Source organism: Phyllobates terribilis, unplaced genomic scaffold (genome assembly GCF_046119375.1).
Source record: "Phyllobates terribilis strain yellow unplaced genomic scaffold, ASM4611937v1 Scaffold_8__6_contigs__length_399053987, whole genome shotgun sequence".
Taxonomy (NCBI): domain Eukaryota; kingdom Metazoa; phylum Chordata; class Amphibia; order Anura; family Dendrobatidae; genus Phyllobates; species Phyllobates terribilis.
Genome location: NW_027362768.1, coordinates 158,745,957 through 158,764,533, shown reverse-complemented (window position 1 = coordinate 158,764,533; position 18,577 = coordinate 158,745,957).

Here is an 18,577-nt window from a genome sequence, read left to right as displayed (position 1 = left end):
GCCTCCTCTGTATTGATTACCCTGCAGAGTTTAGTGTCATCTGCAAATATTGAAATATTACTCTGTATGCCCCGTACAAGTTCATTAATAAATATGTTAAAAAGAAGGGGGCCCAATACTGACCCCTGTGGTACCCCACTGTTAACTGAGACCCAGTCTGAGTGTTTTCCATTAATAACCACCCTTTGTTTCCTATCACTGAGCCAATTCTTAACCCACATACATATATTTTCCCCTATCCCCATTGTTCTCATTTTATGTATCAACCTTTTGTGTGGAACCGTATCAAAAGCTTTTGAAAAGTCCATATACACAACATCCACTGCATTTCCTTGGTCCAGTCTGGAACTTGCCTCCTCATAAAAACTGATCAGATTAGTTTGACAGGAACGGTCCCTCGTAAACCCATGTTGATATTGGGTCATGAGGTTATTCTTCTTCAGATACTCTAGTATAGCATCCTCTTAGGAAACCCTCCATGATTTCACCCACAGTAGAGGTTAAGCTTACTGGCCTATAATTTCCAAGTTCGGTTTTTGTCCCCTTTTTGAATATTGGCACCACATTTGCTATACGCCAGTCCTGTGGTACAGACCCTGTTATTATGGAATCTTTAAAGATTAAAAATAATGGTCTATCTATGACGTTACTTAATTCCTGCAGTACTCACGGGTGTATCCCATCCGGGCCCGGGGATTTGTCAACTTTAGTGATTTTTAGACGCCGCCAGACTTCCTGCTGGGTTAAGCAAGTGACATTTACTGGAGAATTTTTGTTATCACTAATCATGTTTTCTGTCATGTGATTTTCTTGTGTAAATACTGTTGAAAATGGTGACATTATACCAGGATGGGTGAATTTATACCACAGTGGGTGACATTATACCAGGATGGGGAAATTATACCAGCATGGGGGACACTATACCAGGATGGGGGACATTATACCAGGATAGGGGAAATGATACCAGCATGCGGGGACATTATACCAGAATGAAGACATTATACCAGGATGGGGACATTATACCAGGATGGGGGACATTATAACAGGATGGGGGACATTATAACAGGATGGGAGAAATTATACCAGCATGGGGGACATTATACCAGAATGAAGACATTTTACCAGAATGGTGACATTATCCCAGGATGGGGACATTATTATTATTATTTATTATTATAGCGCCATTCATTCCATGGTGCTTTACATGTGAAAGGGATATACACTGTGTGCAGAATTATTAGGCAAGTTGTATTTTAGAGGATTATTTTTATTATTGATCCATAACTATGTTCTCAATCAACCCAAAAGACTCATAAATATCCAAGCTTAATATTTTTGGAAGTTGGAGTGTTTTTTTTTTAGATTTGGCTATCTTAGGAGGATATCTGTTTGTGCAGGTAACTATTACTGTGCAGAATTATTAGGCAATTTAATAAAAACCAAATATAATCCCATCTCACTTGTTTATTTTCACCAGGTAAACCAATATCAGTGCACAAAATTTAGAAATAAACATTTCTGACATGCAAAAACAAAAACCCAAAAAATTAGTGATGAATATAGCCACCTTTCTTTATGATGACACTCAACAGCCTTCCATCCATAGATTCTGTCAGGTGCTTGATCTGTTTTCGATCAACATTGCATGCAGCAGCCACCACAGACTCCCAGATACTGTTCCGAGAGGTGTACTGTTTTCCCTCCCTGTAGATCTCGCATTTTATGATGGACCACAGGTTCTCTATGGGGTTCAGATCAGGTGATCAAGGGGGCCATGTCATTATTTTTTCTTCTTTTAGACCTTTACTGGCCAGCCACGCTGTGGAGTAGTTGGATGCATGTGATGGAGCATTGTCCTGCATGAAAATCATGTTTTTCTTGAACGATATCGACTTCTTCCTGTACCACTGCTTGAAGAAGTTGTCTTCCAGAAACTGGCAGTAGGTCTGGGAGTTGAGCTTCACTCCATCCTCAACCCGAAAAAGTCCCACAAGGTCATCTTTGATGATACCAGCCCATACCAGTACCCCACCTCCACCTTGCGGGCATCTGAGTCGGAGTGGAGCTCTCTGCCCTTTACTGATCCAGCCTCAGGCCCATCCATCTGGCCCATCAAGAGTCACGCTCATTTCATCAGTCCATAAAACCTTTGAAAAATCAGTCTTAGGATATTTCTTGACCCATTCTTGACATTTTATCTTATGTTTCTTGTTCAAAGGTGGTCGTTTTTCAGCCTTCCTTACCTTGGCCATGTCCCTGAGTATCGCACACCTTGTGCTTTTTGATACTCCAGTAACTTTGTAGCTCTGAAATATGGCAAAACTGGTGGAAAATGGCATCTTGGCAGCTTCATGCTTGATTTTTCTCAATTGGGGACATTATACCAGCATGGGGGCATTATACCAGGATGGGGACATTAAACCAGCATGGGGGACATTAAACCAGCATGGGGGACATTAAACCAGCATGGGGGACATTATACAAGAATGGGGAATTTATACCAGCATGGGGACATTATACCAGAATGGGGACATTATACCAGCATGGGGAGATTATACCAGCATGGGGGACATTATACCAGGATGGGGGATATTATACCAGGATGGGGACATTATACCAGGATGGGTGACATTATGCTACAATGGGCCCAGGATGTGGGAAAATGTTATAGCATGGGTTAGAGAATGGGGGAGATTATTACGAGAAAGAACCAGAACGGCGGACATTATTACATGGGGGGGGAACACATACAGTATATTTTTAGAATGCTACAAGAGCCCATACAGCTGACCAACATGCAGATGGGGGCTCAGATCCAAATTTTGCACTGGAACCCATTGGACTCTAGTTACACCACTGTCTGTGGCTTAGGAAAGATACATCATAACCTGTCACTGGTGTATCAAGTGTGACAGACAGTTGCTCTGGATTCGGCTGTAGAAGGTCACTGCGCTTGATTCTCTTATCTCTGTAGTATAATGATATGCTCCTCCCTTTAGGACCCAGCAGCGATCTCCACCTTCTGCTGCTAATTGACACACCCTTGCTTAGTAGTTAAATACTCTGTGTCTCCAGAGAGTCGCCGGTGATAGTCATATGTTCCCCTGTTCATGCCTGTGGTACTAGTAATCGGCTACTTTCTTCTTGGACTTCCCTTGGAGGACAGTTGGCATTTTCTCTCTGGTGTCTTCTCAATCTAAGTGTATCCCTTTTGTTTGTTTACCTTGTTTTCTTTAGTTACAGTGGGGCCTGACTAGTGTTCACCCCGTCCCCTCCCTACCTAGGGCCAAGCTCTAGGGACATTCAGGGATTAGGTTTCCTGCTCGGCGATAGGTGTAGAACATACAGTACAGACCGAAAGTTTGGACACACCTTCTCATTTAAAGATTTTTCTGTATTTTCATGACTATGAAAATTGTACATTCACACTGAAGGCATCAAAACTATGAATTAACACATGTGGAATTATATACTTAACAAAAAAAGTGTGAAACAACTGAAAATATGTCTTATATTCTAGGTTCTTCAAAGTAACCACCTTTTGCTTTGATAACTGCTTTGCACACTCTTGGCATTCTCTTGATGATCTTCAAGAGATAGTCACCGGAAATGGTTTTCACTTCACAGGTGTGCCCTGTCAGGTTTAATAAGTGGGATTTCTTGCCTTATAAATGGGGTTGGGACCATCAGTTGTGTTGTGCAGAAGTCTGGTGGAAACACAGCTTATAGTCCTACTGAATAGACTGTTAGAATTTGTATTATGGCAAGAAAAAAGCAGCTAAGTAAAGAAAAACGAGTGGCCATCATTACTTTAAGAAATGAAGGTCAGTCAGTGCGAAAAATTGGGTCAACTTTGAAAGTGCCCCCAAGTGCAATTGCAAAAACCATCAATCGCTACAAAGAAACTGGCTCACATGAGGACCGCCCCAGGAAAGGAAGACCAAGAGTCACCTCTGCTTCTGAGGATACGTTTATCTGAGTCACCAGCCTCAGAAATCGCAGGTTAACAGCAGCTCAGATTAGAGACCAGGTCAATGCCACACAGAGTTCTAGCAGCAGACACATCTCTACAACAACTGTTAAGAGGAGACTTTGTGCAGCAGGCCTTCATGGTAAAATAGCTGCTAGTAAACCACTGCTAAGGACAGGCAACAAGCAGAAGAGACTTGTTTGGGCTAAAGAACACAAGGAATGGACATTAGACCAGTGGAAATCTGTGCTTTGGTCTGATGAGTCCAAATTTGAGATCTTTGGTTCCAACCACCGTGTCTTTGTGCGACGCAGAAAAGGTGAACGGATGGACTCTACATGCCTGGTTCCCATCGTGAAGCATGGAGGAGGAGGTGTGATGGTGTGGGGGTGCTTTGCTGGTGACACTGTTGGGGATTTATTCAAAATTGAAGGCATACTGAACCAGCATGGCTACCACAGCATCTTGCAGCGGCATGCTATTCCATCCGGTTTGCGTTTAGTTGAACCATCATTTATTTTTCAACAGGACAATGACCCCAAACACACCTCCAGGCTGTAATGCACACGCCCGGACTGACTGGCGTGTGCGGGTGTTGTGGTTCCACTGGACCATGGACCGAAGAGTGCCTGGAGGGGCGTGACTAAGTATCTGGCCGATCCGACCAAGGTGGCACGATGGCATACGACGCCAGTGCACCAGGGAGAAACCGGGCAGAGGGACCAGGTGCTACTCCAGGTCAAACTCCGGACACGGGGGTTGACCCACACAGGGGAATACAGGAACAGACTGGTAGGCTGGCACACAGACTGGTGGGTATAGGCAGGCACGACTGGTATGCAGGCAGGCGGGTATGCAGGCAGGGGGGTACAGGCAAGCACAGCTAGAGTGCAGACAGGGAGGCACTAGCAGGTAGGGACACTGGCGGGATAGGACCCAGTACACACTGGTACTCAGGAACAGAACCACAGATGTGGCGGACAAACACAGCAGAGTGAGGCCGCCCAGAGAGGTGAGCGAGAACAGGGCAGGACAAGGCCGCCTGGAGCGGTGAGTAAGAGTAGAGCAGGACAAGGCCGCCAGGAGCGGTGAACAAAGGATCAGAGCTGAGCGAGACTGCCGGAGCAGTGAGCAAGAGTAAAGCAGGACGAGGCCGCCTGGAGCGGTGAGCAAGAGTGGAGCAAGACTGCCGGAGCAGCGAGCAAAAGGGTCAGAGCGGAGCAAGGCTGCCGGAGCAGCGAGCAAAGGAGTCAGAGCAGGCTAGAACCGCCGGAGCGGTAAGCAAAGAAGTCAGAGCAGACTAGAACCGCCGGAGCGGTAAGCAAAGGAGTCAGAGCAGACTAGAACCGCCGGAGCGGTAAGCAAAGGAGTCAAAGCAGACTAGAACCGCCGGAGCGGTAAGCAAAGGAGTCAGAGCAGACTAGAACCGCCGGAGCAGTGAGCAAAGGAGTCAGAGCAGGCAAGGCTGAGTAGGGGGGAGAGGGCTCTGTTCACACGGAACAGACAGGAAGGGAAAGGCAGAGCCAGACACCCACAGGGTACTTGCAGTGAATTAGCGAGTGGACCACAAACTCACAAACGGGAGTACAGAGACAACAGGCAGGAGTTAGGTACGAGTTCAGACTCTGCAGAAAAAGGAAAGGAACGGACATAGAGAAAAGACAGATGAAAGATAGGAGAGAGTACAGACTGGAACTGAGTGTACGGACGAGACCGACACTGCAGCGGGACACAGGAGCGGGTCTGGGAATACAGCCCACAGAGAGGCGGGACGAACAGGCAAGGAGCATGTTCAGACAAGATACAGGAGCACGTCTGGGTAGTCGGCCCCCAGAGAGGCGGGACGAACAGGCAAGGAGCGTGTTCAGACAGGACAGACAAGATACAGGAACGGATCTAGGTAATCGGCCCCTAGAAGGCGGGAGGAACAGGCTAGGAGCGTGTTCAGACAGGCCTGGAAATACAGCCTCCAGGAAAGGCAGCAGGCAAGAGTACACAGACAGGACTCAGTTCAGACACGGGAACTGATACCGCAAGGCAGGAGACAAAGACAGGACTCAGCTCAGACACGGGAACTGATACCGCAAGGCAGGAGACATAGACAGGACACAGTTCAGACACGGGAACTGATACCGCAAGGCAGGAGACATAGACAGGACTCAGTTCAGACACAGGAACTGATACCGCAAGACAGGAGACAAAGAACAGGACCTGGCACCTTCAGAGTGAAAGCACACACTGAATGAAACACTATGCTCAGGCAGGGATAGATGGGAGCAGCTGAGCTATATACCAGGTGACAGACAGCAATAGGCTGAGGACGCACAAGGGGTGTGACCCACAGCAGGTACAAAAAGCAGGAAGTGATCGGGCGCCGCCCTTAAGCAGCAGAAACAGACACAAACAGACAGCATGGAGGGAAGCCAGAGAGACATTCTGGACTGGAGATCAAGTGCGCGCTCTTGCACAGTGGGAGATGGACCACCATGCAAGGACGCCGCCAGGTATGTTACACAGGCTGTGTAAGGGCTATTTGACATAGAAGGAGAGTGATGGGGTGCTACGCCAGATGACCTGGCCTCCACAGTCACCAGACCTGAACTCAATCGAGATGGTTTGGGGTGAGCTGGACCGCAGAGTGAAGGCAAAAGGGCCAACAAGTGCTAAGCATCTCTGGGAACTCCTTCAAGATTGTTGGAAGACCATTTCCAGTGACTACCTCTTGAAGCTCATCAAGAGAATGCCAAGAGCGTGCAAAGTAGTCATTAAAGCAAAAGGTGGCTACTTTGAAGAACCTAGAATATAAGACATATTTTCAGTTGTTTCACACTTTTTTGTTAAGTATATAATTCCACATGTGTTAATTCATAGTTTTGATGCCTTCAGTGTGAATGTACAATTTTCAAAGTCATGAAAATACAGAAAAATCTTTAAATGAGAAGGTGTGTCCAAACTTTTGGTCTGTACTGTATATAGGGATGATAGGGAAGTCAGGGAGATATTAGATCTGCCTAGGGGTCTCCACTCCCCCTTTCCCTAGTTCTTGGGCTCCCTTCCCCCTCTTCCCGTCGTTGTACACATGTTGCTTCCCTCACCTTATGTGACTTAACAATACTCTACAAAATGCTTTCTGCTATAGGAGTGATATATTGTAACTTGCAGGGTAAGCTAATAATGATTCAATAGAAGACTTAATATAACTTGTATTTATTAATTGAAATCCCTCCTCATTTTGGGCTTAGGAGTCCAGTGGGCGGTCCTCATTAGTGATTGACAGTGATCTCTTTATGTACACTTATACAGGAATGGCTGTCATTCATTGACTAGGGCCACCCACTGGACTCCTGAGCCCAGGATGAGCAGGGATTTCAATTAATAAATACAAGTTATATTGCATTTTCTACCATAAACCTATATATCAATCTGCTGTGCTCCTCCTGTTCTATAACATGCTGCCAGTACATCAGACAACATGGTCAATATAACAGGTTCCCTTTAAGGTAACCCCAGTCCATATGCCTAGACACATAGATATTGTAGTGTGTATAGCACCTTTCTAGCTCCTTATACTGCAATTTGAGGTTTCTTTATGAGTTGCTGTTGGATATTATCTTTGGCGCGTTGTCTTTGAGGAAATGAAATCCTGACGGTTATCAGAGATGACAGGTCTGACGTCAGATGATGGGAGTCTGACCTGCGTCTGCTGCTATCCTGAGATCCGTATCCCTGGTAAGACAGCGAACGCTCATTAAGGGATCACACCTCGTATTCATTAATCCTGTACATTATGAACAACAGGTGATTGCTTGATCCCTGGGGGTGCGGACGTGGCTCATATGGCACAATTAATGTAAATTCAGCAAAGGCCATGACTTGAGTATCATGAGAATGAACTAATTGTTTAATAATAATCTTTATTTTTATATAGCGCTAACATATTCCGCAGCGCTTTACGTTCATTATCATCACTGTCCCCATTGGGACTCACAATCTACATTCCCGATCAGTATGTCTTTGGAGTGTGGGAGGAAACCGGAGAACCTGGAGGAAACCCACACAAACACGGAGAGAACATACAAACTCCTTGCAGATGCTGTCCTCGGTGGGATTTGACCAGGTCCCCAGTGCTGCAAGGCTACAGTGCTAACTACTGAGCCACCGTGTTTAATTAATCAATATTTGAGGACCAGTGTAGGAAAAAAAGTGTCTGGAAAAGGTGGGTGACCACTAATATGATCACCAATACAGATTTCACTGTCAACAATGGTAATGTTACATAATTACAAAGAAATATCTCCTATTCCCAGAAAGTTTAGTGACTTTCTATGACTCTATACACTGATCGCTCCTCTCCCTGAGCACTTCTGCCCCTTCATTTTAGACTGTCATTCAGACTTCCATCAATCAAATCTCTTGCTTGTGACCACGATACATCACACGTTTTCCAAAATTATAGGTAACCTTTAATCAATGATGTATCCTGTTCTTCATTGCTTTACAGGGATGTCAAACTCAAATACACAGAGGGCCAAAACAGTAAAATGGCCCCACATAGTCCTCCATACAGTATAATGGCCCCACATAGTCCTTCATACAGTATAATGGCCACACATAGTCCTCCATACAGTATAATGGCCCCACATAGTCCTCCATACAGTATAATGGACCCTGCATAGTCCTCCATACAGTATAATGGCCCACATAGTCCTTTATACAGAATAATGGGCCACACATAATCCTCCATACAGTATAATGGTCCACATAGTCCTCCATACAGTATAATTGCCCCACATACTCATCCATACAGTATAATGGGCCCTACATAGCACTCCATACAGTACAATGGGTCACACATAGTCCTCCATACAGTATAATGGCCGCACCTTGTCATCCATACAGTATACAGGGCCCCAAATAGTCCTCCATACAGTATAATGGCCCCACGTAGTCATCCATACAGTATAATGGCCCCACATAGTCCTCCATACAGTATAGTGGCCCACATAGTCCTTTATACAGAATAATGGGCCTCACATAATCCTCCACACAGTATAATGGCCCCACATAGTCCTCCATACAGTATAATGGGCCCTACATAGTCCTCCATACAGAATAATGGGCCACACATAGTCCTCCATACAGAATAATGGGCCACACATAGTCCTCCATACAGTATAATGGCCCCACATAATCCTCCATACAGTATAGTGGCCCACATAGTCCTTTATACAGATTAATGTGCCTCACATAATTCTCCATACAGTATAATGGCCCACATAGTCCTCCATACAGTATAATTGCCCCACATAGTCCTCCATACAGTATAATGAACCCTACATAGTCCTCCATACAGAATAATGGACTCCATATTGTTGTCCATACAGTATAATGGACCCCACATAGTCCTCCACACAGTAAAATGGCCCCACATAGTCCACCATACAGAATAATGTGCCCCACATTGTCCTCCATACAGTATAATGGAACCCACATAGTCCTCCATACAGAATAATAGGCTCCACATAGCCCTCCATACAGTATAATGGGCCCCACATAGTCCTCCATACAGTATAATGGGCACCACATAATCCTCCATACAGTATAATGGCCCACATAGTCCTTCATACAGTATAGTTGCTCCACATAGTCCTCCATACAGAATAATAGATCACACATAGTCCTCCATTCAGCATAATAGGCCCACATAGTCCTCCTTACAGAATAATTGACCCCACACTGTCCTCCATACAGTATAATGGACCCTGCATAGTCCTCCAGTCAATATAATGGACCCTACATAGTCCTCTATACAGTATAATGGATCCCACATAGTTCTCCATACAGTATAAAGGACCCCACATAGTCCTACACACAGTAAAATGGCCCCAGATAGTCCTCCATACAGAATAATGTGCCTCACATTGTCCTCCATACAGTATAATGGACCCCACATAGTCCTACATACAGTATAATGGACCCCACATAGTCCTCCATACAGAATAATGGGTCCCACATAGTCCTCCATACAGTAAAATGGACCCCACATAGTCCTCCACACAGTAAAATGGCCCCACATAGTCCTCCATACAGTATAATGGACCCCACATAGTACTTCATACAGTATAATGGGCCCCACATCGTCCTTCATACAGTATAATGGACCCCACATAGTCCTTCATACAGTATAATGGGCCCCACATAGTCCTCCACACAGTAAAATGGCCCCACATAGTCCTCCATACATTATAATGGACTCCACATAGTCCTCCGTACAGTAAAATGGCACCACATAGTCCTTCATACAGTATAATGGACCGTACATAGTCATACACACAGTAAAATGGCCCCACATAGTCCTCTATACAGTATAATGGACCACACATAGTCCTCCATTCAGCATAATGGGCCCACATAGTCTTCCTTACAGAATAATTGGCCCCACAATTTCTTCCATACAGTATAATGGACCCTGCATAGTCCTCCAGCCAATATAATGGACCCCACATAGTCTTCTATACAGTATAATGGACCCCACATAGTTCTCCATACAGTATAAAGGACCCCACATAGTCCTACACACAGTAAACTGGCCCCAGATAGTCCTCCATACAGAAAAATGGGCCTCACATTGTCCTCCATACAGTATAATGGACCCCACATAGTCCTCCATAAAGTATAATGGACCCCACATAGTCCTCCATACAGAATAATGGGCCCCACATAGTCCTCCATACAGTATAATGGACCCCACATAGTCCTCCATACAGTATAATGGACCCCACATAGTCCTACATATAGTATAATGGACCCCACATAGTCCTCCATACAGAATAATGGGCCCCACATAGTCCTCCATACAGTAAAATGGACCCCACATAGTCCTCCACACAGTAAAATGGCCCCACATAGTCCTCCATACAGTATAATGGACCCCACATAGTCCTTCATACAGTATAATGGGCCCCACATCGTCCTCCATACAGTATAATGGACCCCACATAGTCCTTCATACAGTATAATGGGCCCCACATAGTCCTCCACACAGTAAAATGGCCCCACATAGTCCTCCATACATTATAATGGACTCCACAGAGTCCTCCTTACAGTAAAATGGCACCACATAGTCCTTCATACAGTATAATGGACCCCACATAGTCCTACACACAGTAAAATGGCCCCACATAGTCCTCCATACAGTATAATGGACCACACATAGTCCTCCATTCAGCATAATGGGCCCACATAGTCCTCTATACAGTATAATGGACCCTGCATAGTCCTCCAGCCAATATAATGGACCCCACATAGTCCTCTATACAGTATAATGGACCCCACATAGTTCTCCATACAGTATGAAGGACCCCACATAGTCCTACACACAGTAAAATGGCCCCAGATAGTCCTCCATACGGAACAATGGGCCTCACATTGTCCTCCATACAGTATAATGGACCCCACATAGTCCTCCATAAAGTATAATGGACCCCACATAGTCCTCCATACAGAATAATGGACCCCACACAGTCCTCCATACAGTATAATGGACCCCACATAGTCCTCCATACAGAATAATGGGCTCAACATAGTCCTCCATACAGTATAATGGGCCTCACATTGTCCTCCATACAGTATAATGGACCCCACATAGTTCTCCATAAAGTATAATGGACCCCACATAGTCCTCCATACAGAATAATGGGCCCCACATAGTCCTCCATACAGTATAATGGACCCCACATAGTCCTCCATACAGAATAATGGGCTCAACATAGTCCTCCATGCAGTATAATGGGCCCCACATAGTCCTCCACACAGTAAAATGGCCCCACATAGTCCTCCATACAGTATAATGGACCCCACATAGTCCTTCATACAGTATAATGGGCCCCACATAGTCCTCCACACAGTAAAATGGCCCCACATAGTCCTCCATACAGTATAATGGACCCCACATAGTGCTCCACACATTAAAATGGCCCCACATAGTCCTCCATACATTATAATCGACCCCACATAGTCCTCCATACAGTAAAATGGCACCACATAGTCCTTCATACAGTATAATGGACCCCACATAGTCCTACACACAGTAAAATGGCCCCACATAGTCCTCCATACAGTATAATGGACCCCACATAGTCCTCCATACAGTATAATGGACCCCACATAGTCCTTCATATAGTATAATGGACCCCACATAGTCCTCCATACGGTAAAATGGCCCCACATAGTCCTCCATACTGTATAATGGGCCCCACATAATCCTCCATACAGAATAATGGACCCCACATAGTCCTCCATACAGTATAATGGACCACACAAAGTCCTCCATTCAGCATAATGGGCCCACATAGTCCTCCTTACAGAATAATAGACCACACATTGTCCTCCATACAGTATAATGGACCCGACATTGTCCTCCATACAGTAAAATGGCCCCACATAGTCCTCTATACAGTATAATGGTCCCCACATAGTCCTCCATACAGAATAATGTGCCCCACATTGTCCTCCATACAGAATAATGAGCCCACATAGTCCTCCATACAGTATAATGGGCCCCACATTGTCGTCAATGCAGTATAATGGGCCCCACATAGTCCTCCATACGGTATAATGGACCCCACATAGTCCTCCATACGGTATAATGGTCCCCACATAGTCCTTCATACAGTATAATGGACCCCACTAGTCCTCCACACAGTAAAATGGCCCCACATAGTCCTCCATACAGAATAATGGCCCCACATAGTCCTCCATACAGTATAATGGGCCCCACATAGTCCTTCATACAGAATAATGGGCCCACATAGTCCTCCATACAGAATAATGGGCCCACATAATCCTCCATACAGTATAATGGGCCCCACATAGTCCTCCATATAGTATAATGGGTCCACATAGTCCTCCATACAGTATAATGAGCCCACATAGTCCTCCATACAGTATAATGGGCCCCACATAGTCCTTCATACAGTATAATGAGCCCACATAGTCCTCCATACAGTATAATGGGCCCCACATAGTCCTCCATACAGTATAATGGGCCCCAGATAGTCCTCCATACAGTATAATGGGCCCCACATAGTCCTTCATACAGTATAATGAGCCCACATAGTCCTCCATACAGTATAATGGGCCCCACATAATCCTCCATACAGTATAATGCACGATGTCTATACAGCTGAAAGTGTGATGCTGGGCAGGGGGTGGGGTGGTGTCAGCGTCTTGGGCCAAATATAATCACCCTGTGGGCCAGAGTTTGGCATGCGTGCTATAGAACCAGGCAGATTTGCAATTCAGGGCCCCTGGACACCAGGGTGGCTGCTGATTTAAGGCTTGAAAGATTGTATCAGCCATGATGAGCACCTCCCAGTATACAATGTATCAGATCCATGGCTGCAGTTTCAGAAGATGCAGGTGAGGTCTGCCCTGGCATTCTGGCAGAATTAATTTGGCACCATTTTCAAGATTCTTAAGAAGTTCTGATGAATAAATACAGACAACAACGTGAGATCAGATAAGATTATTTGCAGTGACAAGTCTATCGCTGCACGCCCGGCCGCCAGTGATTCCAGAATTCAGCCTCGTGGAAAGACAATGGAGACATTCTGCTCCTTGAAACCTTGATTTTCCCTCTTTTGTTGATCTTCTCAGTTCCTGAAATATTTCAGTGCTGACAATGGCAGCAGAGTCACACAATGGAAGTATTCATCCGAGCTAATGCCAAGCAAATCTACATGAGATCAGTGCTGTGCCGGACTCCGCATTTCATCCCTAAGTTACTTCTATAATAAGAATCAATGGAAACCGGGTGTAACTACAATGGGTGCAGGGGTTGTAGTTGCCTCTGGGCCCTTGAGCCTATGGGGCCCAAAAGGTCCCTTTGGCCTGTATGAGATGACTGATACTATTAAAGACCTGTAAAGGTTGGGGCCTTGATGGAGATTTTGCTTTGGGGCCCAGGAGCTTGTAATTACGCCAATGAACGGAAACAAATATAGCCTCTTCTATATAATGGCGGCTCGGATGGTGGTATCACTATGCCTAGAGATATGGGAGGGAATGATATCATGACCAGGGTTAGGGGTCAACGTGCAAAGGTTGCTGTGGCATCTGGAGCCTGTAGGGGGCCTCTTATGATGAGACTAAGGGTGCAGTCAGATGGCTGTATAAATCGGACCCAGATCATAACACAGTGCACGGACTGGCCGGCGGCTCTCCTGGCACGAGCGTGACAGGCAGGGACGTCACTTCAATAGGTGCAGGAGTTGCAATCGCACCCGGGCTCTGGAGCCTAAGGGGCCCAAAAACTCCCTTTGGCTCATATGGAACTATGCTATTAAAGACTTGCAATAATTGGGGGCCGAATTGGAGCATTTGCATTGGGGCCCATGAGCTTCAAGTTACGCCACTGGTGACAGCTTTATATATTTTTATGCAGTGTCACGCTCAGGTCGGGAGAGCTGCTGACCAGTCCAAGCATTGTGATCCGATCTCGGTACTACTTTTATGGCCATCTGACTGCGCCCTATAAGTGATGTTTCATAATTTGGAGTCCTATTGGCTACCAGTCATTACTAGGCTCCTGGGTAAGCTGAGTGCCAATCCCTGTTGGCAGCCATACTGGTTATCACCCAGTTTTCCAAAGAACAGATATGATCCTTAGTAACCTGGCAGAAGATGCGACTCCAGGACTTATTTTTATCGTTACATCCTGATCCAAAGACAATGAAAACTAACAGGGAAATAGTCTGCAAATAATGAAATAAAACAAGTTTTTCGGCTTTCCCAGAGACGCTCACAAGAACAAGCTGTGACAGGTCGAGAATATTCTCTAGAAAAGTCACAATATCGTAATATTTGTATGATGCAATGGAGGAAATAATATGTGAATTATCCTGGGCACGTACTGGAGGCTGCAGCAGCAAAGCGCCAAGTCATGCTGGCTGTGCAGGCCGGAGAGCCAGCAGGAAGAAGAGGATAGTGGGGGTCACTACCCCGAGGAAGGACTGGAGAAACTCTGCAGACACCATGACACTGCACTTGTCACAAGAGCTGACACTCACTTCACAAAGACACATAATGCAGCATATATTCTGTCAATGAATTAGTAATGGAAATTCTAAACTGAAGGGTTTCTATGATTTTAAGGTCGGTTGGTGGTGTTTTCATGTTCCCCATCCTCTTACTGGGAGCAGAATGAATGGGAATTATGGAAACCCCTGAGCAATGCTGTATAAAGTTTCCTAAAGTTCTGACTCATCAGGTTTTCTTAAAGGGCCTCTAACCGTAAAGTGCTGGAGGTTGTAAGAGAAACGGCTGATATCAGTCACACGTATGGATGTAAATATGCCTGGAAGCTCTTAGCACTTGTGATATAGAGTGGGGGGATCGTGGGGGTTTCTACCCTTCCTATTCATCTAATTAAAGAACGTTTCAGCCAGTCCCTCCCCAAAATTTAATGAGTGATAATAAAGGGCAAAGATTTCTCCATCTTCTCCATTCCTTCAGTCCATGAAAATCTTACTACGGCGTGCAAATGACACTTGTGTGCGGTCCGATGGTTTCCACGGCCTCATTGACTTACATGGCCGACTGCAATCCACAGATCAGATCAAACTTGGGCATGCTGCGATATTTTCCTCGGACGGGCTCTGTCCTAGGAAGAAAATCTAACATGTGCACGATCCTAAAGAATAATATAGGTCTGAGTGCGATCTGATGTTTTGTTGATCACACTCGAACCAAAAATATGGTTGCCTGCACGAGCCCTTAAAGGGAAGCTGTGATCAGGATATTATACCCCTAACATCATGTGTGTAATGATGCTTAAATGCTAATTAAATCCTTACTTTGCTTGTAGAGTTTCATTCTGAAGTTTTAGAGAAATCCATTATTTAAATTTTATGCAAGTGCAGCGTGGTGGGCACTGCACTTACAGCTCTCCTGCACTCTCTCCATTTTCCCCACCTGTCGGCTGCCTCCGGTTTTTGACGAACAGGTCACTCTTGTGTCAGTAACCTGCCTCCCCTGTCCGAGATTTTACACCATCATTGCCTTATTGCCTGCGGTCATCTCCCCATAGGAAGTGGTGCAGGCGCAGATCGACAGTCCGGCTCTCGCAACGTCATCAGGAGATTACTGCACATGCACAGCCCCCTAAGAGGAGATGATCCCAGACGATGAAGACGCCTGAGCAAAATCTTGGGTGGTGGAGGCAGATTACTGAGACAAGAGTAACCTGTCCATCAAAGACTGGAGAGAGTGCATGGGAGCTGTAGTGCAGTGCCCACCCTTGTGCACTTGCAGCTCATTAGCATAAAATGTAAACTCTGGATTTCTCTAAAACTTCAAAACAAAGTTCTACAAGCAAAGTAAGGATTTAATCAGCATTAAAATTCCATTACACACATGGCACTAGTTAGGGGTATAATATCCTGAAGACTGGTTCCCTTTTAAGCAAATTGATATACAGTACAAGAAGCTCTATAGGTCCTATCCCATATCCTATGTGGCCACTGCATTACATTATATGGACCACTCAAGGAAAGATATTTTCTGGGCAATTCATGTTACAATGTGAGCAGTGTGGGAACAATGCATTCAGCAGTAATGTCAATATTTATCTGCCTAGCAGGACACTTACAGCTGCAGGGCGAAGTGGCTGCAGCATTCAATGTCAACGGCAAATGCATATACAATACATATATAGAGGGATCCAAATATAACATTATCTGTCTGGAAATATTTCATTAGGTTTCATCATGAATATGGGGGCAAATGGGAAAGGGGATTCAAAGGTGCTCACTAGAGTAATACATGGGATGTTGAAGTCTCTTTTATAATAAGAAACATTGGGATTTTTCAGATTGTAAAAAACTTTAGTGGAAATATTATTAAAATACTGATTGTATGAATATATAGAAATACAGGTGCTTCTCACTAAATTAGAATATTGTCAAAAAGTTAATTTATTTCAGTTCTTCAATACAAAAAGTGAAACTCCTATATTATATAGAGTCATTACAAACAGAGTGATCTATTTCCAGTGTTTACTTCTGTTAATGTTAATGATTATGGCTTACAGCCAATGAAAACACAAAAGTCATTATCTCAGTAAATTAGAATACTTTATAAAAACAGCTTGAAAAATGATTTTAAAATCCGAAATGTTGGCCTACTGAAAGGTATGTTCAGTAAATGCACTCAATACTTGGTCGGGCTCCTTTTGCATCAATTACTGCATCAATGCGGCAATATGGCATGGAGGCGATCAGCCTGTGGCCCTGCTGAGGTGTTATGGAAGCCCAGGTGGCTTTGATAGCAGCCTTCAGCTCGTCTGCATTGTTGGGTCTGGTGTCTCATCTTCCTCTTGACAATACCCCATCGATTCTCTATAATAGATTCTCTATGGGGTTAAGGTCAAGCGAGTTTGCTGCCAATCAAGCACAGTGATACTGTTGTTTGTAAACCAGGTATTGGTACTTTTGGCAGTGTGGACAGGGGCCAAGTCCTGCTGGAGAATGACATTTCCATCTCCAAAAAGAAGCATTTGTATATGAAGTCTGCTTATATGTGGGTGAGGGACAGGTGGCTCCATCATCAATGAACCATACAGTTATGTTTTGTTTTGTTTGTTTACAGTAAAAGCAGAGAAACATTTGAATGTCACAAGAGATATTAATGGAAGCGACAATCACAATGTCTTGGAATAGACCTACATGCAGGTACAGCTGTAGGAGAGATCAAGCTACTGTATGCAGGTGAGCAGGGCAGGGCTGTAGTACCTGACTCAGCCACACCAGTGTGTACGGGGCTGTGGCAGAATAAACTAATGTCCATTCATTCTGCTGATTGCTAAGGGTCCTGTGAGTCTGATCCCCACCATTCATATATCGATGACCTGTCCTATACATAGGTTGTAAGTTAAATGCCCAGCCAGACCTTTTAACTCCTTTCCCACCCTAGACCATTTGAGACATTCCTATTTAAGTGAATCTGTCAGCAGGTTTTTGTTATGTAATCTGAGATCAGCATGATGTAGAAGCAGAGACCCTGATTCCAGGGATGTGTCACTTGCTTGTCTGCTTGCTGTCATTTTGACAATCCCTGTTTCCTCTGCTACAGATCTAGCAGAGCTCTTAATGCTGATCTCTGAATGCTGATCTCTGAATGCTGATCTCTGTATGTCTGTACACTGTGCATAGGCAGAAAGCTGCTAATCAGTGGTTATACAGAGCAGTGGACCAGGAGGCTCCAGATTTTAACGCTTGAAGTGATAATCTCCTGCTGATAAAACAGTGATTGTGTTGATACAACACACAGCCTAATAAATGACACATCACTGGAATCAGGCTCTCTGCCCCTACCTCATGATGTCCTCAGATTACATAGCAAAAACCTGCTGACAGATTCTGTTTAACTAATTTATTACCCTAGGCCACCAGGGATTACTCATTACTCTCCTTCACTACTCTAGGCCATCAGGGGTGTTAGCATTATCCCCTTCAGTACTCTAGACCACCAGGGATGTTAGCATTATCCCATTCACTACCTTAGAGCACCATGGGTGTTAGCAATATTTCATTCAGTACCCTAGACCAC